This window comes from Puma concolor, chromosome F2, assembly GCF_028749965.1.
Source record: "Puma concolor isolate L17-30 chromosome F2, mPumCon1.1.hap2, whole genome shotgun sequence".
NCBI lineage: Eukaryota > Metazoa > Chordata > Mammalia > Carnivora > Felidae > Puma > Puma concolor.
In genome coordinates, this window is record NC_141684.1 from 56,919,571 (window position 1) to 56,946,432 (window position 26,862).

The 26,862-nt window shown below is 35.2% G+C and overlaps 1 long non-coding RNA gene across 2 annotated transcripts in view; it reads left to right on the plus strand.

Annotated features, from left to right (window-relative positions):
• Positions 1–26,862, plus strand: part of LOC147572038 (uncharacterized) — a 169,100-nt gene that overhangs the window by 39,794 nt on the left and 102,444 nt on the right. The window contains exon 4 of one of the 2 annotated variants that reach the window (XR_015247034.1): positions 17,705–25,038. The exons of the other annotated variant lie outside the window; for it this stretch is intronic. This is a non-coding gene — a long non-coding RNA (uncharacterized LOC147572038). Of the gene's footprint in view, positions 1–17,704; positions 25,039–26,862 lie in introns of those variants that run through there. 2 annotated transcript variants of the gene reach the window in all.

The following is a 26,862-nucleotide window of genomic DNA, read 5'->3' on the forward strand; positions in this document are numbered from 1 at the left end:
TACAAGTATTAAGTATGAATCTGAATTTTAAAGAGTCATTTTAGTTAGATATAATGATCATGAAGTAGCAGATATAGAAAACCCATGCTATTAATCCCAATAATAGAAAAAAAATGGCATTCAAATCAGAGGCAGCATCATGTAGATCTTAGAAAAATTATTATTATTGTTGTTGTTGCTATTACTCTTATAAATAAATGCTATCACCACATGTAAGGAGATCTGTCATAATTTAGGGACTGATTCAGATTTCGAACTAAACATTAACCACAGTAATTATGGGTAAAATGAAATTAAAAATAAAACTAAAACCTGCAATTATTTAAAAGCCAAATGGATACAAAGTATTGCATCCCTGGATTTAAAACCAGATGGTTTAAAACCTTCAAAGAAGTAAATGGCTTTTCAATGAAAGCTGCGCACACATACCCATACACAGTTTTTGAATGATCAGAGCCTGTATTTTCACAAAGGAACTTGGGTGCTATGTAGTTAAAGTAAGGAAACTTGATTTGAAAATTATTAATGAAACTATAAAGGATTTTTCACATTATTCATATATGAAGTCATAAGGTCACCCAAGTCAGTTTTGAGGCTAATGTGTATGTTAGTGTCTCAATCAGTTAATATTACATTTCAGGGTGCACAGTGCTGATGGATGCTAAAACACACACTTTCCTAAGACCAGTGTGGGAAATGAGGGGGTTACCATTAATATGACCAAGAGTTATTGAAGTCATGAAGTTTCATTGCAAATATATTTTTGAGTGTAAAATGTATTAACTAATGTGCTCATTCACAATTCACATGGCTAGTATTTGCTCTTGATGACTTGATGAACATTTTAATAAAGCTATGTTGAATAAGCAAATTGAAAAATATTTATATCCAAATCTATCACATTAGAGGCTTTTGCTTTAAGTTTTGGCATTTTTTAGATGGATTAACCTGTTATACACAAGGTGATCTACCCTGAAATTTATAACCTCTACATATAATGCATACATTCTCAAACAATAACAAAGCACAAAATGACTCAACTGCATTGCTAACTTCTCCCAAATAGATTTATTCATCTTTGGGAAAGAAGGGTGAATATGATCAAGCATCCTATACAAAAGGAATGTCAAATACTATCCTCATAGACAACTGGCAAAGAGGTTATTTTTCCCCAAACAGTTCAAGCATCTATTACAGGTCATATTGTCAGATTCTAGTGAAAGATTGGACACTCCAAAACAAATTTGCAATACTAATTGGGTGAAGTACTTTATAAAATATAAAATTACATGGTAAAACAAAGGAGAAGAGTGGCATAGGCATTAAGAGCTATTGCAGAAGGTATATTTACTTCCTACACTCTTGGCAAATCCATGCTTTTATTTTCTATGACATTTCATTGCCCACCTTCTGATATCAAAGCTCTCAGAGGCAGTAGGAGCTTATTAATAAAATGAATTCTTGTGAGTCTGTTTGGGCAGCTGGATTTGGAAAGTTTTTTTTAAGGTTTTGAGGAAATGCAATCATCCAGTTCAATCCTGTGATATATTAGATCATTTATTTGTGGCAAGACATTTTCATAGGGCATTTTGTTTCCCATAATAAGAGCTTCAAATATTGTCTTCTTTTCCTTCGAAATTTAATTTTTGCTGGGAATGGACTAAATTATTTGAGATTAAAAAAATTCAAAGCTTCAGAAATCCCAAACTATTAATTATTTTTCAAAGTTACAATTATATTAAACATAAGGGAAGTATGGTTCAGTGTATCTTTTAGTAATATAGTTTTACAAAAATCAAATTCCTTTCTTCACAAGATTGTTTATGAGGTTTATGTTAAATCATAGGAAAGTATTTTTTATCAATATATAATCCTGGTGAAAAGCACAACATATTTCCTGCACTGACCTAAGTTAAATAATAAATACATCTAACTTGCTCTGAAATACTTTACTTCTAGAAATCTATACTCTCCAACCACAAAAGTTTGAAAAATTCAGACTATAATTTGTTAAGGCCTAGTTCCTCGTAGGTATATTCTACCAATGATAGAGGTATAAATTTTCTACAACCCAGGCTTGTCTTTCTTAAGGACCTAGAAACCATCCTTTTGAAATATAAGCATAAAAAAATAGGACCGTGGCATCCTAGTTTCTGAGGGAGTAGGGCAAGGGCAACAATTACCAAACATTGACAAACCTACCCAGTACATTCCTCAAGTATTTTTCCATTAGCTCACCCTACTGTTTAAGTATCCTCCCACTTAATGTTTCAACAGAGTTGAGTTTAATCTTTCTCTCCTATTTCTTTTTTTTTTTCAACGTTTATTTATTTTTTGGGGACAGAAAGAGACAGAGCATGAACGGGGGAGGGGCAGAGAGAGAGGGAGACACAGAATCGGAAACAGGCTCCAGGCTCTGAGCCATCAGCCCAGAGCCCGACGCGGGGCTCGAACTCACGGACCACGAGATCATGACCTGGCTGAAGTCGGATGCTTAACCGACTGCGCCACCCAGGCGCCCCTTTCTCTCCTATTTCTATAGCCTCTCTCCTCTATTGTAATAGTCTTGTCTAAATAAAGTCTTCCTTGCCTGTTTAACTGGTCCAGTGCAATTTTTCTTTTGCACACATACCTAGTCTTTGTGGCCTGGAATGAATGATGTAGGGCTTGATATATACTAGGAATAGTTAACCTGTTTTCATTCTTGCTTCCTGGGAAATAAATCACACACACTCAAACAAACAAACAAACAAACAAACAAACCATAATTTAGCCACAGAATCACACCACGGATGTTGTTCGGTAACACTTTGTTACTATAGAACTTTAGTTTTGAATTAAATAAGAACTCAGGGAAGAGAAGTATAAACTCAGGCTTAAACAAATCTTACCCTATGGGTATCCAAGAAGGTATAAATCCTTAATTTAAAGAAAAGAAGAAAATTTACTTTATGTTATGTCTTGGGAAATAATGGGTTAGGGAATAATGTACTTATGAATGATGCTTTATTCGCACCTTGTGGCTTACGGGATGAGTTAAGTTTAATTGTGATGATATGGAAATTAAAAAAATAAAAGTACTCCTGCATCTTTTTACTCATGCTAGTATTATTTCTTCTTATCTTTTAATTCCCAAGATTGGATGGCAAACAGTATATTATGAATTTGGAATATAAAGGAAATAATCTGTAGAAAATAAAAATCTTCTATGGATTCTGGTCCATCATTTCAACTTTTAGAGTAAATTTTTAGAGATTTATACTATGGATGTATTTACTCGTGAGCACAAAGATACATGTCACAAATGCACATGGTAGAATTCTTTATATTGTAAATGTAAAATAACTAATAAAGAACATTTACCTAAAATATGATAAATTTGTATAATAGAATGCTAAGCAGGCACCAAAAATAATGATATATATTGTACAGATTGTATGATTATAAATGCTGATATATTAAGTGCCAAAAGTCAGAATGCATGCATGTATACACATATGAGTGTGTGCATGCATATAATTATGTTTTTACATATGTATGTGGGATATGCACATATGTGTGAAGATACATGGGAGATATACAAGGAAATGTTCACCGTGTAACTTCCAGGAAGTGGTTCTCAGAGTCAAAGAAGAGGAGTTAGAATTATACGTTTCTTATTATAAATTCTACCTCGCTGTTTGATTTTTAAATCAAGTTTATGTATGTTAATGATACTTATTAAATGCAATTGTTTATAAAAAGCAAATGCCCTGCCCATAAACTATTAAATGCAGAAGTGATAATTTTAGGAGCAAGATATGCTATTCTGCAATTATAGCATCTAGTGACATAGGGTGAACTATATATCTCCTCTATAATTTTGATCAATAAAAGACATTCCCTTTACTTGTTAAAGGCTTTAAAAAGACAGAGATGCTTTGGTGTCCATGACAAATGAATCCCTAACAGGAAGCACATCTCGCATAATTTAAACTAAGGCCCTGGAATTCCACTTATATTGTAGGACACTTGTTCATATCTGGGCCATCAATACATGTCAAGTGTACAACTGACAACTGTATCTGGAATTTCAGAATTGAATAGCAAATATAGATATTCTATTGCCTGAAACTGCTGGAGGATAGCACTATTTACACAGAGACACCAGAAATTAATCATTTAGATAAAACCAGTGAAATATTCACACCTTTGATTACTGTGTTTAAACATTCAGTATGGTTTAAGGCAATTAGCTTTGCACATTTGGGGGAAATGCGAAGTGTTGTGTCTTGGGAAGGGCAGTGTGGGCTTGTTAAAGAATCCATGACATATGAAGAGAGTTAACCTAAGTCGTATGCACTGAGCGTGAAATAGGAAATGCAGCGCTCAGAGCCACCCGTTAAGATCCTCTTATCTCCCTGCAGAAGGAAACTGAACTTTACGTGTTGCTGGTGCTAGTGAGGCAGCCTACTATGTTTATCACAAATGGGGGCTGGGAGTCTAGTTAAAAGGATTTTATACTCTTTTGGCTTCAGCACAAAACCAGCTGCAGAAATAACCACCCCCACCACCCCCATCACCAAACAGAATCTATTAAGCACCCACATCCACATGGATTCTATCAGAGCCAGGCTAATGGAAATCAACTCCAAATCCAGCCAGCACAAGGATAAATGAAAAATTTTTACCCTATATCCCTATGTTTCTTAGAATACCTTGATTTTTCAGGGTTATGAGACATTGTTCGTTCTTACGTTTCATTTCAGAGATGGTAGCAGCTCTCAGGCTGAGGAATTAGACAGATGCTAAGCCATATGCAAAAACCATTGTTTATAAAGAGTTATTGACATTTCAAAGTCATGAGACAATTCACTCTTCTGAGTCCCTTAGCCAGGTTGGCTCACTTGAGATTATATTTAGTGAAAGCCACAGGAAGATTAAAATTTTCCTGTCATTTACCCTTACCCTTCACAAGGTCTTAATGGAAATATTTTAATCCTGATGGCAAACTCTTATTTCTCTTTGAACAATAAGTTTGGTTCAAGCTCATATTTATCTATTCTTTAAGCTGGTAATCCTCCTTTTCCAAAGCATCTTGGCCAGGAGCACACCCTCCAGAATGGTAGATTCCAGGTTTCAATGTCTATTGTCCTTCTACAATATTTTACAAATGAGTTGACACTACAATTAAAATAAGGCCAGTTAGATGTCTGCAGATGGAAGGTCTATTTATACTAAATTCTCTTGACAGCTGATGACATCATATGAGCCATTTCCAATGATTTGAATAATGAGGAGGTAGACCTGCCTCTGAATTCAAGTATCATTCCAGATGCAACTCTGACTTAGTCAGGAAATTCTGGAATATAGACTACAAACTACTCTTGCATATTTTAAAAAGAAAGGGAAGAAAGGACAAAGAAGGAAGCCTTCTTTTGATGTACTTTAATATATACCTAGGAATTATAACCCAGCTATGTAAGATCCTCATGGAGAACACTGAATACTCTGAAGTGGTGGTTTTGACATTTAATGGCTGTATCTGGAATTGTATTTTTGAGAACTAAAGCTGTAATTCTGCTTAGCAAAAAATACAAAGTAGATGATTCAAAGTTTCTTTAATAGGGATGCCCTATTAGATGGGAAAATGAAGTCAAATGAATCCTGTTTCTTTAATGCACTCAGATTTTCACAGATTAAAAATTAATCAAAACTTTAGAGAAATCAGAGTTTGATGAACTTGATACCTTAAGATAAATTGTTAGTTTTCAAAAAAAATCTTGCAATTTGTAAAAACAAAGTGCCAGGAATATTATCAGAGGTCCTAAAGATTTCAGAGCAGTGTTTTGGTGTCAGTAATCACAAAGAATTTTAATAAACTCCAGACAGTATTCTGAATGATGTAATTCATATCTAAGTAGAACTAAGATTAAAAATGGAAGAGAAACATCAAGGAAAGAATTCAGTAGGAACCATACTGTATTTCCATTAGCAGAAGACTAGGAGATATTGCTGAAATTTCAATAACCTTGTAAAGAATGAGAAATTATTGTGATAATATATTTGATCTGTTCTCCCGGCTTTTAGCAGCTTTATTTGCCTAAAATTATCCTAATCCTTAAGGTCTTCTGTGTTGCACACAGAGAAAAGTTTGAGGAAAAACTTTGGCCATGTCTGCAGACATCCATGTACTTGGCTCTTCTATCAGCACTGGCTTTAACCTCAACCTAAACTTAAATTTCACTCTGGAACAATGAACTGCACTGGCACTAGGAATATGCTATTTACAGAAGAAAAAGATAAGGGATAAAGCCTTTTGATCTAGCCCTTTCCTTCCTGTTAGGATCAACTAACAGGATGACAACTGCTTATCTTAATGAGGACAACTGCTTATCTATTGTGACCATGAGGCTTGAAGGCTAAAGACATAATGCCAACTCTCCAGAGATGCCAAATGGAAGATTGGACAGGGCTAGACCTTTGATGATGTCTTTGAGCCACTGAATTAATCCTGGAACAACTGACCTCCAGACTTCTACTGATTTAAATTGAAATGGTTTAGACCATTGATACCGAGGTTTTCTGTTCCTTTTAATCAAAAGCATCCTTAATTTATATAAAGAATTTTCCACCTTACTTAGAATAACCCTTTACATGGCGTATAAGATCTCTTATGACAGGCCCCTGATGACTACATTTCCCACCATTTTCCTTTATGCTCAAGGAAGCACTGCTTTTTTTCTGTCTCTTCTCAGAAATGTTATCTCAGTGTATATCAATATCTAGCCTTCCCCAGTCTGTCTAATTCATTGCATCATTGCCTTCTCATTGTTCTAACTGGTCAAGTGTCAGTTTAAATGCCCTTTCTCAGAAAGACTTTCTCTGATCATTATAGCAAAGGAAATTACCTCCTTATTTTTTTTTTCTATTGCAGAAACATTTTGGCTTTTACTTCAAGGCACTTTTAATTTTTTGTTATATATATCTGTTCCTTAATTATATCACCCTGCAATACAATCCCAGTAAAGGCAGGGTATTAAGTATATATTAATTACCTCTGATACCTGGCTCCAACCCAGGCGGTCTCTAGTACATGATAGGACCTTGATGGATACTTGTTGATTAAATAGATGCATAGGGCTACTGGTTGGTTCTTCAACCAGTAACATATGTATAGACAACACCAATTTAAATATTTTAGCCCCTTGGAAAATCAGACCTCAGGATAATGAGGACTGACTCTGATGCTTAAGTGAAGAAATTTAGTTCCTATTCCATAGTGTTTTCTTTCTGAAAGTGAGCACTCATCAAATCAGTGAGGCCCTATCATGTTGGTGTTATATATTCTGATTTCCTTTGAGCATTCTCATGTATATCCATTACATCCACTATCAAGGAATTTTGAGTCAATATGCTATTTCATTTTTTATTTAATTGTGTGCTAAACCAACGAGTATAATTTCATTGTTAAGAACTTCCCCTTTATTAATTTATATCTCACTTATGGAATCGTATGGCATATTTCCATTACCTCTTATTTAAAAATAAAGTTACTACATTATAATAATGTGAAAACAAATCTTACATCAGAATTTTTAAAATGTGGTGTATGAAAAAATTATTCAGTTAATACCAGGAAAAAGAACAACTTAAAATGGAAGAGCAGAAATAATGACATTTTCCAGTTAGATTTCATTTAGGTATATCATTTAGAAATTAAATTTAGCTGCAGGTAAAGGAGACCTCAGTATAATAGCATAATGAGATTGGGGTTTTGTTTTTCCCATATAAGAGAAAATTGTTTGCCTGTTGATATTGGCACAGGGGCTCATGTTAGGGACAGGATTCTAGGATTCCCTTGTCCTTTCCTTTATGGTGATTTTGTGGTCAAAAGGTGGATGTTAAAGCTCTGGTCTTAACATCTGCATTCTAGTCAGGAACAAGGGTAAAGAAGTCACATTTATTGTGAAATTCTCAGGTGACCTCCACTTATATCTTATTGACCAGAACTGGATCTCACAACTGCACCTAGCTGCAAGGCTCATTAAAAATATATATTTTTGCTGGATGCTCCAGGAAATCACGTTTATATTAATTATGAAGAAAGGAATGGCTCCTTGGTGGATTATTTTGTGAAAGTAGTTATTTCAGATGAGTATGTGTGCCTAATGGTCACATTACTAGTGTCATCCTGAAACTTTGCCATATGATACTTTACAATGTACACCACAGGTCTCCTTCCTCCCATGGAATCACTGTGTAACGGCGAATGAAAATGTTTTCACTTTTGTTTATGACCAGATAATATCCTTTTTCTGAAATGAAGTTTGATAATTTCTTACAGAAGCAAAACCAGGTCAGAATTTGTCATGTATACAAACTACATTGCAAGAGCAAGGAAGTGCTGTTAGCCAAAGCTAAGAACTAACACTTTACACAGTTCCTTATTCTTTTGCATGTGGATATTCGATGCCCCACAACTCTTTGTTGACAATACTGTTCTTTCCCCATTACACTATTTTAGCAACCTTATAGAAGATCAAGTGTCCTTAGATGTGTGAATTTATACCTGAATTCTTAATTGTATTCCATTGATCTATATTTTTGTCTTTATGCCAGTAGTATGCATTACTGATTTTTGTTGCTTTTTAGTGAAATTTGAAATCATAAAGAGTTCTCCAACTTTCTTCTTCAGCAAGGTTTTTGGTTATTCTGGGACTCTTAAGTTTCTATAAGAATTTAGGGACCAGCTTGTCATTTTTTGCAGAAAACGCAATTGGAATTTTGATAGGAATTGTGCTGAATAGGTATATCAATTTGGGGAATATTGCCTTCTTAACAATTGCCTTCTTCCAATCCATGAACATATTTCCATTTATTTAGATCTTAATTTGTTTCAGTGATATTTTGGTTTTTTTTCAGTGTGCAAATCTTATGTTTCTTTTGATACATTTATGAGGAATTTATTTTTGTGGTGCTATTATAAATAAAATTATGTTCTTAATTTCATTTTTAGGTTGTTTATTTCTAGTGTATAAAAATAGAACTATATTTCCTGTATTGAACTTGTATCCTACAAACCTGCTGAATTTGTTTACTAATCCTACTAGTATTTTTTTTTTTTTTTGGTATTTTTAGTATGATTCACTCAAAATAGTCCATAGTACACAATTGTGCCATTTGCAAGTGCCATTTTCAATCTGGGTGCCTTTTATTTCTTTGTCTTATCTAATTTCCCTGGCTAGAAACTTCAGTACAATGCTGAATAGTAGTGATCATCTTTGTCTTGTTCCTAATCTTATGGAAAGTGCCATTAAGTTTGGTGTTAGGTATGGGTTTTTTTGTAGGTGCCTTATATTAATTTGAAGACGTTCACATCTATTCCTAGTTTGTTGGATTTTTTTTCTATTATGAAAGAGTGTTGGATTGTGTTTAATTTTTTTCCACATCTATTGTGATGGTCTGATCATTTATTTGGGTTTTGTCCTTTTTTCTAGTAACATGGTGTATGGACTGACTTTCATGCCTTGAATAAACTGTGCATTCCTAGAATAAATCCCACTTGGTCATGGTGTATAAATCCTTTTTATATATGGCTAGATACCGTTTGGTAGTATATTGTTGAGAATTTCTATATATGTATTCATAGGTAATAGTAGTCTCCAGTTTTCTTTCCTTTGATAACTTTGTCAGTATTACCAGGGTTATATTGGCTTCATAAAATGAGTTGAGAAAATTTCCTCTTTATTTTTTTAAGAAGATGTGAAGTATATATGTAAATTATTTTGAAGCATATGGTGGAATTTATCAGCGAAACCATCTGGACCTGGACTTTTCTTTGTTGGATTTTTTAAATTATTATTCTGTTTACTTGTTATAGGTCTATTCAGATTTTTTAAATTTCTTCTTGTGCCAGTTTCAGTAGTTGTACATTTTTAGGAATTTTTCATTTCATCTAAATGATCTAATATGTTAGCATACAGTTGTTCATAGCATTCAATTATACTCTGTTTATTTCTGTAAGGTCAGTAGTAATGTCTCTACTTTAATTCCTCATTTTTCTAGTTAAGATATTCTTTTTTTTTTTCTTGATCAGTCTTGTAGAAATTTGAGTTAGTGGTATAAAAGTGAAATCAAAAGCTCTCCCTCAGAAGAAAGCAAAAACAACTCATAACATGGTTAAGGTGAGTGATATGGAAGCAAAGGAAAATATATAAGATGTATAATTAATTATTTGGTTTCTCAAAAATAAGATGACATAAAAAAGTATTGATCTTAAATATAGACAACAAAGTTATCTGAGATAAAGAATAAGTGAAATTACAAATTTAAAGTGACCACTTATACCAGGCAAAATCAATGAAAAAAACACTCAAATATATCATCAATAAATATTTATTGTATTTCCACCATATAATGAGTACTCATCTTGTGTATAAAAAATAAGCCAATCTACATCTCATTTATTCTTCACAATAATCTTATGAAGTACGAATTATTTTTGCTTTGACAAAATTTTATTTTTCTATGAGAAAATACATTATACATGGAATCTTAAAATAGGCAACTTATACAAACAGTCATTGGTTTCCAAGGGCTGAGGCATGAGGGAAATGGGGAGATGTTGGTCAAAGAGTACAAACTTCCAGTTATAAGATTTAGTAAGTTCTGGGAATCCAATATGCATGATGACTATAGTTAAAAAAAACAAAAGGAAAATATAAGTGTAGAGAGATTAAAGAACATTCACCATGGTCAGAAAGCTATTATGAAGCAGTGCCAGGATTTTAATCTATGAATGTCTTTCTCCACTACTCTTGCTTTACCAAATACAACATTCCACTTGTGATTCTTACCCAACATTTAAGTATTCATATGCATAACCTTTTATTCATTTGGTCATGTATATGTGTATTGTGTGTATATATATATTTTTATTAATGATCAAATGAATATGTATACATGTATATATGAATATATGTATATATATGAATATAAAGTGAATAATTCAATGAGTTGACAGGTTTTACTAGTAGTATATGGCACTGATTTCTGATTACAGATAATAATGAACTTATATCAATTAGTATAAATGAAATTAGTAATTGCTTTCTTCCTTTTTTTCTAACTTAGGATAATTGAAGAATTATCAATTGAAGATACATTTTTATGCTATTTTTCAAGGTAAAAAAAAAGAGAATACTACATCCAGTAAGAATATGTACTGCTTTCCACCTATTGGTTTATACAACCTACCCAGTAATTGAGCACAGGCATATGAAAGTTTAGATGTCAGCTATAGCTTGGGGTGAAGGAGACAAACATTTCATGTAAGGAAACCACAGACTCAGCAGCAGATGCCTTTTTCATCATTGGCCAATCCCTTTCCAAACATGTGTTTGCATTTTAATGAGAGTAGATATATAACTTCTCAGGAAAAGGCTACAGTAAAGTAGGGTCAAATAAGCAAAATGCTGTATGAGTTGCTGGAGAAATGTCTGGTGACAGGAATAGATAGTGATTGTTGATATGTGATCACTGTTTAAGAGGTGTTGTAGTCATGCTATAGGCCTTCAGCAGAGGTTGAAGAAAGCAGTATGATGTTGGAGCATCGCTTTTAAGAGTTCCTTCCTTCAAATGGCACCCCCCTCCCTTTTTAATTGTGGATTTGAGTTGAATTGTGGAGTTGTTTCATTGTAAACGTCAAATTAGGGGCCAGAATGTATGGGTGTGATTAGGGATTCAGTCCTTCACAGCTGTATGACTTACCCTCTCTGTGCTTAATTGTCTCTTTTACTAAGGGCTGTTGTGGTGCTGAAATAAGTTCAACCATGTGAAGTTAGAATAGTGAGTGGTACGGATCAGGGTCTCAGTAATGTTAATGTTATTGCTACGATTATCCCAAAGCTAAATTTCTTTAACACTACTCGCCAACTAATCTCCAACAAGGTATTAGCTGTTTCAGTTAAGGTGTTTATACTTAAGGGTATTAAAATTTAATTAGGTGACTCCTGAAGGTTAGAAAACCTTCAAAGTCCACAGGACAGGACATCTAATTGTGGAATTTCAGACACTTTGTATGAGGCCCCAGGAGAGGAAGCGTGGCTATTGCAGCAGCGTGCAGTGCCTGGCACCCCTCAAATTACTGTGTGTGGGCAAATGTTTTCTCCATCTGTGTGTAATAGAGCCACAGAACAAGGAATCAAGAGAGAAAACAAAACCTAAACTCAGGGGAGGAAGTAGACGCAGACTGAAGCAACAGCAGAGGGAGTGTTTCATGACAGTATGGCCGTCTTTTGGATACTCAAGCTGCTTAATGTAATGGAGTTGTGACATTCTTCCTATGCTGTTGAAATGGTCTTGATTTGTGGTTTCACATGGCTTCTATATGAGTCTACTTGAAAACATGGGAATGAGTGACTCCAGTCTGCTAAGTCTGTTTACAGAGCAGATGTTCAATGAAATTATCTACATGAGAGAATTGTGCATGGAAAAGATGAACCTCAGTGACCTTGACTATCCTCCGGTAATTTTATATTTTAAGGAAGCTATAGTAACTCTTGTAAATAGCAACCAAGCAAACAGTGAAACAATGAAAACAATTAAAGAATATGGTAAAACTTTTATTCCTCCCATGTCTATAATAATAATTTTGTGTCTGAGCTGCATGCTGGCAAGTAGAAAAACTAAAAAGAAGTCAGAAAGAAATTAGAAATCAAAAAGAAGGAAGGATGGAAGGAAGGAAGAAAAAAGGAAGGAAGAAAGGAAGAAAGGAAAAGAAAGAGAAAAAGGAAAGAAAGAAGAAAATGGTGGAAAAACAAAACTTCTTGAAATAAAATACTATAATTAAAACATTAGCAGAATGGGGTGTTACTTCACTCTTCAGCTCTATATGGAGAGCATTCGCTTAACCTGACAAAATGACTAAGGTTGAGAGGATCAGGGAGGTGAAGTCCTGACTGCCGTTCTTTGGCCCTTGGATGGCAAAGGTTACGCTCTCTTCCTTTGAGTTATTTCCTGCCATTTTTCTCCTGATATATGAGCCATTTTGTTCAAGATACTTTTGGTAGGCTCTCTCTAAAAGGATTTCTAGTAACCTCCACTGGCTTGCTGTTTCTTCCTTGCTTCCTCCTGAGAAAACCCCTTCTTGAAATCTGGAAAGAGACAAGCAGGGGTGCCCACCTCCAGCAGTGGTGATTGCTCGGCTCTTCTTAAAGTGTTTTCGAGAGGCCAGATTGAGCCTGCCGGTTGTTGTAAAGACTACCTGTGAAAGAGTGCTCCTAATTAGCTTACTGACTATTTGGAGAAAGCTCTCCTGGTTTCTCTGTGCCTGGTCGTTACTGAGTAAGCTACTGCTGAATGAAACAGATGTGTTCTTTATAATGATGAGGTCATTTTTACGCTTATTAATCTTGAAAGCGGGCTGTTTCTTATAGAACAAAGTTGGATTTGAGAGAGAGAGAGAGAGAGAGATGATGATGATGATGACTTAGAAAGAAAAAGAAAAGAAGCTTTTGTGTGTGTATGCCCACGTATTTTATTAAAAGTTTTAGTGGCTGCTCCAAGAGCAAGGTGTCTGTGCCTTTAATCATTTTCATTTTAAAAACAGAGCCTTATATTTCCACATCTTCAGCTGTCCCAGAGGGCAGCTAGGCCAACTTTAACAACATTAATTTCTCTTTATGACAGGACTAGTGCTGCCCCAGGTCTTCAGAACTGCCTAAAATGTCTGGAAAAGTAGATAATGAAGAGGATATTAGAATTGTAAACAAGAACAATTTTGTAATAAAAACCATATATTTTCTCCATTGGACTTTGGGCTTAATACTGCAGCAGCAAAAGTGTCACGAGTCATAATTTGTTGATGACTACTGAGCATTAGTTACAGTCAGAGCGTGTGCATAGAGGGCAAGTCCTCCTGGCATCCCATTAAAGGAGATCTCGGATGGGTAATTGCAATTTCGTTGTTCTAATGTGTCTCTTTCAGTTGATTTTTCACTGTGCAACCTGATGAAAAGAACTTGTGTATGAAACTTACCAGGCTACTCACGGAGGCTTTTGCCCTTATGCAGAGGTATTCTGCACAAGTTTAAAGGATTTATTAATAGCGAATGTGAAAGGATCACCCTCCTAAAAGTCAAAGGAGACCCATGCCCAACCCTGGATTACCTTCAAAGGTTTAGGAAGGAGCCTGATTGGAGCACTGAAAAAAGAAGCACATCCCTCACTGCTCTGTGTTTCTCCAGGAGCACATCCTTGCTTCTGTCATCTGTTTGTCCTTCTTGATGACAGGGTTTATGAGTATGATACAGTGGACTAAGAAACTGTAGAGTAAGAAACTAAGTGGACTAAGAAACTAAGATTTTCCCCAAGAAACAGAGTGTTCTTCCCTGTTTTTCTGCAAGGAATATGGGAGCAAAGTGTAAAATGTAAGCATTATTGGCTGTTAACATCATAAACGGCACTATCTTCCTAAGGTGCCCGGCAGCTGAGAAAGTTCATACTGTGCTTAACCTTTTGTCTTGGCCTCATCCTTTGTTGTCCTGATTCACTCAAGAAATCTGAACACATAATCCTAAAAGCATAACAATTTCCAGGAATATGGTTTTTGTTTGCATTTCATATCTGCTTTTATTATACTGAGTGGCCTGTGTTCTATAATCTGTTCCCTGAATTTAGTTTTGTAAGAGCAACACAGATGCACAAAGCCTCTCAATTTCTATTGAGATATTTTCCTATCAAAGGTAATAATGAAAATATTTATGTTTTCAATTAACCAAAACTTACTGCATATTCGTATGATTTTTCTTTTCAAAATTGGCAGTAGCATAAGAACATATGTTTTCAAAGACAGTTATTCTAGTGAAGTGTAGGTTAAGATACCAAATACTTTAATTTGAAGTGAAAAGAGAGGCCACATTGTGCTTTATGAAATCTTTTAAAATATTACGATCTTAAAAATAAGGCGGAAACCTTTCATCTGTATCTATTAGCACCGAATTCCCCTTTTCACAGCTAGGATGGGTGAGTAAACAGCTTCATCCCATAGTGTGATCAGTTAGGTGTGGGTGTCTTCCAGATGATCTGGGGTAGTGGGATCTCATCCCAAGACTGTGCTCACTCGGGCTTGATACAGACTAAAAGACAAAAATGAGCTCTCTTCCATTATTTAGGCACCTGTCCAGAGGTTGGGGGGAAAATTCCTTGTGTAGATTTAGCCTAAGAGAGCAGAGATAACCACCTTGCCTTCTGTGTCTAATAAGATGTGAAAGGGGGCAGAAATAATGAGTATTACATTGTATTTTTCATGTAAAAGCCGGAGAAACAAAACGTCCTGAACACTGGCAGTGATTCCAGTCATTTTCAAATGAAAAGGGCTATTTGTTTCCAAATTACAGCAGCCACTGGAATGCATACGTTTATGGCTCAGAAATCCTCATTTTGTGAAGTAAAATTACCTTTCAGTAATTTAGTCACTGCAGGCTTTCTCCTGCTGACTGGTCAGAAGCTATCAGATAGCTTGCAGCTGCGGGCTTCAGCCCGACCATTTTTTTTTCCCTAGGACAGGCAGTTAGTTAGTAGAGCCATCAGTACGGCATCTGTCATCCTGCTAGGCCCAAATTGTTTTCTATGATGGATGTCACAGTCTGTATGATCAAAATAGAAGCCCTGCTGCTTTTAATTGCAAAATCGGAGTACTTGCACATTTGTTATTATGCCGAGGTTATTACCTCACACAAAATGAATTAACAGGTGAAAATAATTGATGAGAGGAGTCTAGGGATTTTTAGCCTCTTCAAAGAGACTTTGTAATTATGGCATAATGAATGTTCTGAGACATATCTGTGGGGGGCAGCATGAGACCACCAAAGATCTCTCCAGATTGATGACAAATTCTACTGATTTCTACTGTAATACTGCTTAAATTTACTTAGCAATTAGTTTAATAGGCCTACATGATTCATGATAACATACTGAGAATTTTTAAATAAGTTTGTTCCATCCATCTGTAAATTAAGCCACTTACCTGAGCTTTCTTCCCAAGGTGATGGAAAATGTGAACGAGTCAGACTTTCTGAAACAAAGGTGACAGGATAGGGGTTTGGGTTTCAGAAATACCTGACTAAATGCTGCTGGCATCTCAAATAATTTCCCTTCCCCTTTTCCAATAGCTTGTGAAAAGAGCCTCACCAAATTTTGTCCAAATGCAGTTTTAAGAGTTCCCAGCACATAAAGACTCTGCATTTGTCCTGTGAAGTAAATCGTTTAAACATTTTGCAAGCTGAAGTAATTGCTCTTGGCTTTCTGACCACTCTTCCATTCAGACTTGGTTATATTTCAAATTCATTCAGCCCCTGAGTGCATCCAGAGTGATGGAGTCCGGCCATCTTTCCCCTTCCTTGTGACATCCTGAAACTGCACGGGGGGTATCTCTGTCACCATGAACTTACATGCAATGTCGCTTCAGAGCACAGAAGGCACTGTCCCTGTATTAACCCAGTGCAGCCAACAAGCTGGAATATTGCTTTTCATGTGTGCCTAAGTAGGTACAGAATAGTAGTTGTAAGATAGACAACCTAAAAGCTGCAAGGGTGGAAAATATTAGTAAGTGGCATAGGGGACCATTTAAAGAAAAGAAAAAAAAAAAAAGATCTATAACTGAACTAATCATGAGCATGCTTCTTTTTAACAACTACATGTTATTCACATACTCTATGCATTCAGATCTCAAGGTAATTCTTTAATTAGCAAAAGTTCAAAATGAATTGTGAGTGCTATTTTGAGAAACATACATAAAGGAGATCTTGAGACTAAGGCAGTTTTACTAAAAGTAAAGGAGAGAAAATGCCATGGAAAGCAGAATTGTAACTTTTGAGGAATGATAAACTCCATAAAGAAGTCACGTGCATATAAACATCTATATTCCTTTTTTAAGTGACAGGGAGTTTTATCACAGATTCAAACTAGATTGATTAATCTATATATCCAAAGACATGCATTATTTACTATTGTTCTTGTTCCTTTTGTCATACACACACACACTTTCCTGCCCCCGAAGGCAGCTTTTCTTTTTGAGGTAGTTTTTAATGACGGTTTGTTGTTATTCTTGTCCTGAGTTAAAATGAAATGCATATTTGAGGTGTGCAATCAATATTAAGGAATGCAATTGATATTGAGGGGACTCTTACATTGTGTATATGGCATAATACATATATATAATATAAAATGTGATATTATATAGTATATATACACATATCATTCTTTGCAGATATACTGCCAGCATTTTGTAGTTAAGAGTATATAATATCAAAAGATCTCAATAACAGGAAGAAAAAATACAGGCCAGAAAACATAATAAATGCAAGGCAAGTAGTGGATTGCCCCACATGTGAAACGGACTGTGGTAACTCATATCAGGCTGCGTGTCACTTGCAGAGGCATTTTTCATAAACCACACGCCTGCATTTATCTTCAGTATAAACTCCAAAATGAATTCTCCAAAGACATTAACAATAGATAAATGCTTTTTAAACAAAATAGTCTATTTGAAAAATCTGTGACAAAGGAAGGAAGGTGTTAGACAATTGGACTTAAGTTGTGTCATAAACTATGGCACTGATTTGTGATGTTTACTTTATTGTGGTCTTAACTTTAATTGGGAGAGGAATAACCTAAAATTCATAGGTTAATGCTGTAAAATCTTGGTATCTGTTTCATTTAGATTATACTGGATGACTATTGTGAAACACCAAGGAAAACACTCCAGGAATTCTGAAACAAACAAACAAAATATACAGGTAACAAAGTGAATTTCTAAAAAGAATTCATGTTAATTCAGGTTGGATACAATTGTTGAAACTTGATTATTAGAGACAATTCAAAATCTTCATAACACCACCAAAAAGCAATAGATGACACAATTTAAATTTCACGGTAAGCTATCCAAACACAAATAGATATGTTCTATACAGAAATGAAGAACAGAGGGACTGGGTGTGCTTTATGATAGCTTTGTGACAAATGACACATACATAGAGTGCAGTGTAACTGACTCTACAGCAAATTCAGCTGCTTTTTTCTTGTCTCTTCTTTTTTCTGTATAATATGTACAGAAGTACAAATGTTTAGACGGCGTCTAGTGACTACAAACAAAGAGTATTCAATATAGTGTGTATGTTTACCAAAGAAATTGTGTTTTAGATGGGAAAATCTGATGTTCTTTTTAATGACTATAGAATGTGGAGTAGTTAGGATAGGGAAAAGGGTATTTGTTTTATTCATGGGCCATTGCAAAATGATCCTCGTGTGTCGTAGGGGATGGTGAGCTCATGGAGTCTGAATCACTGACTTACAAGACAGATCTATTTCCAGGAAAGGAAAAAGATTTTGTTGATAATGTAATGAGAATGCAAATAATTTCTTTGATGATGCTAGAATTTTGGTAGTATTAGTCTGCTGCTAGCATGCTATGAATTCTGTGTAATTAAATGGAATTGGATTGTGGACCTGGCTTTATGAAGACGGCACTGGTTTCTGAGTAATACCCTATTCAAACACCTCACTCTGATGTATTGCATTAATAGATCATCAGAAGCAGTTGTCAGTCCAATGATGTATTAGTGTAATACATGAGAACGAGACTCACTGATGATGTATTTAGTACTCACAAGATGGCAGTGTCCAAAGAAGAAATGGGCCCACTAAGGAAGCCATTATAATTATAGGATGAAGTCAGTTCAGCGTGCAGCACTTTACAAGCCTTCTCAGAAGGGTGCTGGGTTGGTGTATTGGTGCCGAACCTACTCTTAGGACACTGTCGCTGGCACAAGGAGAAGAGCATTGTTTTCCCAGTGCAAAATCATTTCCACTGGTGAACGGCAAGATAATATACACATGTCTGGTTACCATTCAATATTTTAGTGCATGTCAGTGTCTGTGTTGGCAGAAAGCATTGTGTACTGTTAGTGCTGCCTTGTGTGGGGAAAAAATCTCTTAAGCAGGATTTTCTGGGATGATACTCAAATATATTATTGTAACAGCAGTTTTCCAACTGATAGTTTCTGCCAAAGGGGAAGCTTTTGCTAGTAAGTGTCTACATGCCACCAATCATGGGCACAGCTTCTGGCATCAGCTAGAGAGGCAGATATTTTAAGTAAAACATTAAACTTCGGTCTGACTGTCATACATTTTCTGCTAATAGAGCTTGCAACACCTACTATAAATGTAGATGAATTAGAGACTCCCAGTGACCTCTATCTACCTCCTGCTGTGCTTTTTCTAAAAGGGTAAAAGAGAGACTTTTAAATGTTTATAACATAGGGCTAAAAAGGCTTTTTTATGCAATGGAATCGCAGTTACTGTTCACCTTCTTACAGCAGCTGATTGCATCATAAATAAAACAGTAGGGAAAGTCATCCCAGCTGTGGAATGAATGCATCCAGAGAGCAACCAGAAGGCATTGGTGAAGGATAGGGAGTTTCCTTCCCAGGATCTGGGCTGGTAAAGATTGGAGGTGTCATTGCAGTTTGGAGGGGAAGAAGTGGCGGGGGAAGCGGAGGAGGAAGCAGAGATGATAGTTGATACATGGCATTTCCTTCCCCGGAAATTTAGTAACTGAGGTATATTTTGAAATTTCCTGACCCCCTCCCTATTCAGAAAGGGGAAGCTGAAGGGGAAAGGAAGGATTCACCACAGAGACGTCAAGATGCTGAGGCAGTGCTTGTCGCCATTTTCATAGCCAGGCTGGCAGTGGCTTGCCCACACTATGGAAAACAACCAAGTGTAGAGCACGACACTAAATTTAGAGGGAAAACAGGCATAGGTGGCATTCTTTTTATTAAGTGGCATTTCTACTTTTGGATATATTATCACTTTTAAAATTTGAGGTAGAGAACTCACTTTGTGATTTATGACTTATAAATAGAAATTCTTTCAGTGGGCTCCTTTAATTACCTCTGTTTGGTCTAAAGGCTTAGAAAAATGTTATGGAAACAAAGCATTGCGCACTTTAAGTTGACAAGAAAAATGATTTGGAAATGCTTAATATATCTAGTCCTTTTTAAAGAATGATTGTTTTATGTAATGCCCACTAAAGTATGCATTTTCCTAAATGTCTCTTGATTTTCCAAACTATTAACCCCTAATACTCAGTTCTATATCAGACTCGTTAGTAACACTGCTGAACTGCCGAATGATCCTTTTATACTATGTAAGTTTTCTTAACATCTAGGAACTAAGGCTTGGGCTATAGACTTGAACCTAAGAATGCATAGACATCATGTAAATTTTTAAAGATATTTTTGTGGGTCCATAAGACACCAAAAGAGGTAAATCTTCAATATGAATTTCAGATTATTACACTATAGCTTGTCACCACTTATTTTCATGTGAGATAAAGATGATTTTTACATTAACTGAAGCAGTTTTGTTATATATTTAAATACACACAGGTATTCTTACTTTTGCCAAAGATTTAGTTATTTGTCGGAGAGTTTCAAAATTCTTTTCATTAAAAATGTACATGGTTAATGCACTGAATATTTGTTGTAGACTTCCACATTATTAAGGAACGTGTATTATCGTGTGTGCACAAAGTTAAGCAATAGTGATGACAAAATTTAAAAGAAAACCCTGGGGATTTTCTTTGCTTTAAGTAGTAGAAACAACTTAGACACTACCCCAGACTCCCTTTCCCTGCCTTCTTTCCTCCCTCCTTCTCTCCTTTTCTTCCTTCCTTCCTTCCTTCCATTGATTAGATAGTAATAATGGAGGAGGAAGGTTAGAGAAACAGGAAGATACAGTAACACCTTCAAACTGTGATAACCAGGAAATAATTATTACCTAAAAATGTGTAATATTTCTAAAATACCACATAGTTGCAAGTGTATGTTAATGATATTTCCATATGATAAGATGTATTTTCTATATACAGGCCCAATAACAGTCCATAAGTAACAGGGATATAAATTAATTGTAAAATTAACAATAGGAAAATTCACCCTTGGAAAACACTAATGTTCTGAGGAATGCTTTTAATAGTAGACAAAAAAAAAAAAAAAAAAAAAAGAATGAGAATATGGGGATGCAAAAAAAAAAAAGAAGAAGAAAGAAGATTAAACTCAGCCAGTTATGTGAAAAATGAAATGTTTGGGATTTTGAAGCTTTTATTCTAATAGTGTAAACATGCTCATTTTAAGTATATTTCCAGTATTTTAAATAGTATAAAAGAGAGCTACAAACATTTTCATTTTATGTATTTAAATTGCAGTAAACAAAAATAAGAACCAGAATCCTAACAGAAAAATGAATTCTGATCTTTCAAACATTGTGCTGTATTCAAAGACATCTAAGGTAGCATTAAATCTAAGCCTGTACCCAATACATGTTGCACCATCCAGGAAGTAAGACCAACCAAAAAAATCCAGAGTTCTTATAAACATTGCAGAAGGTAAACACTGATTGAAATCATTGCAAGTGGTTTGCAGTTTCCCAAAAATTTATTTTAAAATATAAACAAATTCAATACACCATGCCATTTTTTTTCTAGGAAAAAACTGTTTAATCACATCAAGATCTACATTATTGGAGTAAAAGATTAAATTGTTAACTAAACGTGAAGCCCAAGGAGTAAGTTGCCTTGTGCGCTTTGAGACAAATTGAAAGCCTGGTTTAGTAAGACACAAATCTGCCATTTTCACCTGATACTAATGCAAAGAATTCTTCATCAATTAAGCCATTTTTCAAAGGTTTTGCTAAAATTCCAGCTAGCGTTCACACTGGCATTTTGATAGTGGCACTTCTTTGCTTAAATAGTTGACACCTAATTGTCTCCATAGACTTTTACTTATGAATCCATTCCCCTGAATCACTCTAGTTTGACAGCTGGAACTATAGTTTATCATGCAGTATGTGGCAATTCTGTGATGAGCATGAGTGTCTTAATTCTAGTTTCCTCCCCATACCTTATCTTCCACTGTTTCTGTGTTTTTCTTTTCTTTCCAATCTTTTTCTCCCTCTGCCTCCCTCTCTTTGTGTGTCTCTCTCTCCCTCTCCAATTTCTATGGGAAATAGTCTAGGTTACCCTCTTCTTTCAGCTACATAAATGTTGCCTTTTCGCTTGATGGAAATTCGCCTCATCGCTTTTCTCCATCTTTTCAGGCTGTCTGATCGTCTCATTCTGGAAATGACTATTTCTTTTACTTTTTACATGAGGAGTTATTTTTCCTATTACTAGCCTTCACCTTCACAGATATAAAAACCTAATTGTGCACTGTAGTACAAATGAAATCCGAAATTATCAAGTGCAAAATTAGCATTAAAAAATCATAAGACAACAAACAATAGGGCTTTTATGTGATTTTTGTAATTGCATGGGACTAGTTACTCTGGCAATAATTGTTTGTGCTTCATTAACATGCAAAATGGTTTTATAGACTAACCCACACACAAAAGAAACCATTTTTGATGAGAACTGTGCTTTGTTTAATGTTAGACACCATTGTATTTGCTTTCCTAATATAACAGTTCTAATTAGTACCTAGCACTCATCCTGAGTTTTTCAGCTTGAACACTCTGAAGGTGACAATCGAGTCACAATTCCATGGCACTCTTTGTCAGTACCTGTCAAAATATAGCTAAGCCTTTAGGAGTTGTGATCTAAATACTGAGAAAAAAAAAGTTAATAGTCCAGAAACAATATGTCTCTAGGTAATTTTAAAAAAATAAAATTGCACATTAGCCCTTGCTTAAAAACATAATACCATTAATGCTATTCAATTAAGTGCAGCCCTGACAAAACAAGATTTGTCCTAATAATTTCTCAGCATTGTTTTTTATCATCCGACCTTTATACATTTGCATGATTCATGTGATTTTACCTCCCTGGTGAGGTAGCACAGATAGATGAATATCAAAATTTTAAATCAGTTCATCTGTACTTGCACTCTCTTCAGAGGTGATTAGCTGTTTATCTTAAAAGCATGGGAAATATATTTTTTTTAACCACACTGAAGAAGTGACACCATTAGACGAAGACTTTGTGAAACTAAGCATCAGGAAGAGTCCCGATTTGTTCTACCATGGAAAACATGAGGTCCTCGTTGGGGGCCTGTCTCTAGTTAGGAGAGAATGCAGACTCCAAGACACGAAGACGATTTCCCAACTGTTGTTGAATCCCATGTCCTCATCCTCACAGAAATGATTGTAAGAGAAGACTAGGTTTATTACGGATGCTGCCATTAATGGGTGCTGACCACCCAAAGCATACCAAACATAAGACCTGTTAATTTTGGGAAAAATGACACAAAAGGGAGACTGATTTAAATCTTTATCCTTGACTGGGCTTATAGGAAATACTTGATCAGGGGTGCCTGGGTGGCTTAGTCAGTTAAGGGTCCAACTTTAGCTCAGGTAATGATCTCGCGGTTCATGAGTTTGAGCCCCACATTGGCTCAGAGCCTGGAGCCTTCTTTGGATTCTGTGTCTTCCTCTCTCTCTGCCCCTCCCCTGTTCATGATGTCTCTCTCTCTCTCTCAAAAAGAAATAAACATTTAAAAAAAATTAAGAAAAAGAAAGACGTTCTCCCAAATGAGCCATTTATTACTATGCATGCCATGGGTATATATTAGACAATCAGTCACCATCAAGCAAGGAGGGTCTTATGTTCCCATTTCTGTAGTGACTAAATTTTGAGTCATGAAAGAATAGACCTAGATCCAATTCATAGAAGTCCCAGGTAATTCACTTTTAATTTGAGCAAGTATCTTATGTGTTTTGAAAAGCTCATTAGATCTAAGTGTAGAATTCTGCATTTATTATGAGAAATTCAACCGAAACTTAGTCTAAGAAAATTCTATTTAGGATTCAGGTCCTTTTTCCCTTTCACCCACTGCATTACTTTTTCTTCAACCTAACTCACCCTATGCTGGATCCTTTAGATTTTCCAGAACCCTTAAATGCGAAGAATAACTACAGTGTTATCAGAAATATTCTAAAACAGATTAAAATTTGTGGTTGCTTTTCTTGGAATAAATCTATTCCAATCTATTTTTCGGTCACTAATAACATTCTCTTCTCTAATTTTGTATCCCAATTCCACCACATGGCAACATATTCAGAGTGTTTTTTTTTTTATAACAAGGAGGAGGAATCATTGCTAACTTAGTCCTCCTGAATAGCCCACTGACAAATATAATGATATTCAAACACCCTTCTATTCTTCATTCCAGCAATATTCAGACCTCATCATCAGCTAAATCCAAGCAACGTGTGTGTTTGGGGAGGGAAGGTGGTTTGCAACTGGGCAAATAATCAAAGCAGAGGAATGAATACAACCATCTGTATGGAAATTGGTAAACTGCAAATTGGTCCCCTAACTGGGATTAGGGAGCATACATGTTTTCCCCAGCTCTGCTTCTTTCCCAGAATTTCACATACATCAATAACAATGGCTTTTACTTCCTTCAGCTGAAGATGGAGAGAGAGATGCTTTAAAGTTGTCACTGTCAGGAAGGGTTTGTCCTGCATAGTTATAAGCCCATTATTTAAAAAAAAAAAAAAAAAAAAAGCAAAATGAAGGCTTGTTTCCTACAGTGAATTTAACACTTTTCTTGCTCTGTATTATGGTGACAGTGCTGAAAAGTAGTATGAGGAAAAAAAAGAAAAAAAGGAAAAAATGGGAATAGATTTTTAAAACTCAAAACCACAGTATTATATGATGAACATGTTGGGATATTTAAATACGAATACACCTTTTAAAAGCACAGCTAGAACCAAAGAATATTTGATAATCTTTCATTTTATTTTCCTGTTCATTTCTGTTTTTGCAGAAATCCTTTTTGGGGTCTCCTAGGAACCTAGTGTAACACAACTAGGTATAATATGAGCACTGATATTAGGATCCCTAAAATACAGTTGTTAAAAATGTATAAATTATAAAAAGATAAGCCAAAGAGAAGCAAATAAAAGTAGATGATCTAGCCTAAATGATTAGTTCTAAAGTTTATTATAGACATAGTCTGAAATAGTTGTTTGTTTAGAATTGTAAAAAGCCCTACAACTTTTGATAAATTGCATACAATTGGGAAATAGCACAGAACAAAATATGTAAGATTCTATATGAATGATTAGGATATTTTTGTCTATTAAAAATCTTATGTACATAAATATGTTTTTAGTTATTTCTCATTATAAAATGTGTACTCTCAACTTAAAAGAAAGCAGTGGATGCCAGGAAGAAAAAAAATCCTTGAAAAAAAATTTAAATTTGACTATTTCCCCCATCTTTTAAATATGAATATATGAGCAAGCTGATTGGAGACAGTATTATATTGGCTTCATATTTTGGGACAATATATTAATACTAATTGTAGTGGGTTGAGTGGTAACTTCTTAAAAAATATATGTCCAAGTCCTAAAACCTGGTACCTGTGAATAGGACTTTATCTGGAAAAAAAAAAAATGTCTGCAGATGTAAATAAATGAACGATCTCAAAATGAGATTATCCTGGATCAACTGAGTGGCCTCAAAATGAAATGGCAAGTGTACATGAAAGAAGCGAACAAAGTTGGAGACAGAAGAGAAGACCATGTGAAGCTGAAGGCAGAGATTGGATCAAGGCATCCTCATGGCAAGGAATGCCAAAGATTGCTAACAGTTACCAGAAGATAGGAGAGAGGGAAGGAACAAATTCTCCTTCAGCACTTTCCAGAAGAAACCAACCCTGCAGGCACCTTGATTTAGGACTTCTGGCCTCCAGAACTGTGAGAAAATAAATTTCTGTTGTTTTACGTTATCAAGTTAGTGTTAATTTTTTGTGGCAGCCCTAGAAAATGAAGACACTAATTTTCATAATACTAACATTCAGGTACCACACATAGCTTTCCATGTGTAAATTAGAAACAGTCATTTTTCATCACTGTAAGTGTCACAGAAAGCAATAGACCAAATCCATAAATGAAAACAAAACTAACAAAGGAAATAACAACTTCAGCCTTACAATAAGTTATTTAGCATAAAGGAATAGAAAGCAACTGGACTTCAGACAATCCTCTCTGGGGCACCTAACTTCTGATTTTCCTGGTTCTTTTTTAAACAAATATTTTAAAAACCATTTCAGGTTCACAAGAAAGTAGAACAGAAGGTAAAAAGAGTTCCCACAGAAGCCCCACCTCTTTCCCCTCCCTATATACATAGCCTGTCTACTAACATCTGCACCAGAGAGGTAGAATTCTTACAATATCCCATCAACATACATTGACACATCATTGTCATTTAAAATCCAAAGTTTACTAGGATTCACTCTTGGTGTTGTACATTCAGTTGGTTCGGACAAATATACAATGACATGTGTCCGCCATTCAAGTATTATACAGAATAATTTTACTCCTTAAAAACCCTCTGTGTTCCACCTGTTCATTTCTCACTGCCTCCCCAATCCCTGGCAACCACTGATATTTTTGCTGTTTTCATAGTTTTGCCTTTTCCATAATGTCATATAATTGGGATCACATAGTATATAGCTTTTTCAGATTGGTTTCTTTCATTTGGCAATATTAATTTAGGTTTCCTCTATGTCACTTCACGGCTTGATAGCTTATTTCTTTTTATCACTTGATAATATTCCATCATCTGGATGTACCATAGTTTATTTATCCATTCATTTACTGAAGAACATTTTGATTGCTTCCAAGTTTTGGTAATTATGAATAAAGCTGCTCTAAACATCTGTGTGTAGGTTTTTGTGTAGACATAAAATTTTAATTCATTTGGGTAAATACCAAGGAGGTGAAATTGCTGAATATGTATGGTGAGAATATCTTTAGTTTTGTAGAAATTATAAAAGCTTCTCCCAAAGTGACTACCATTTTGTAATCCCAAGA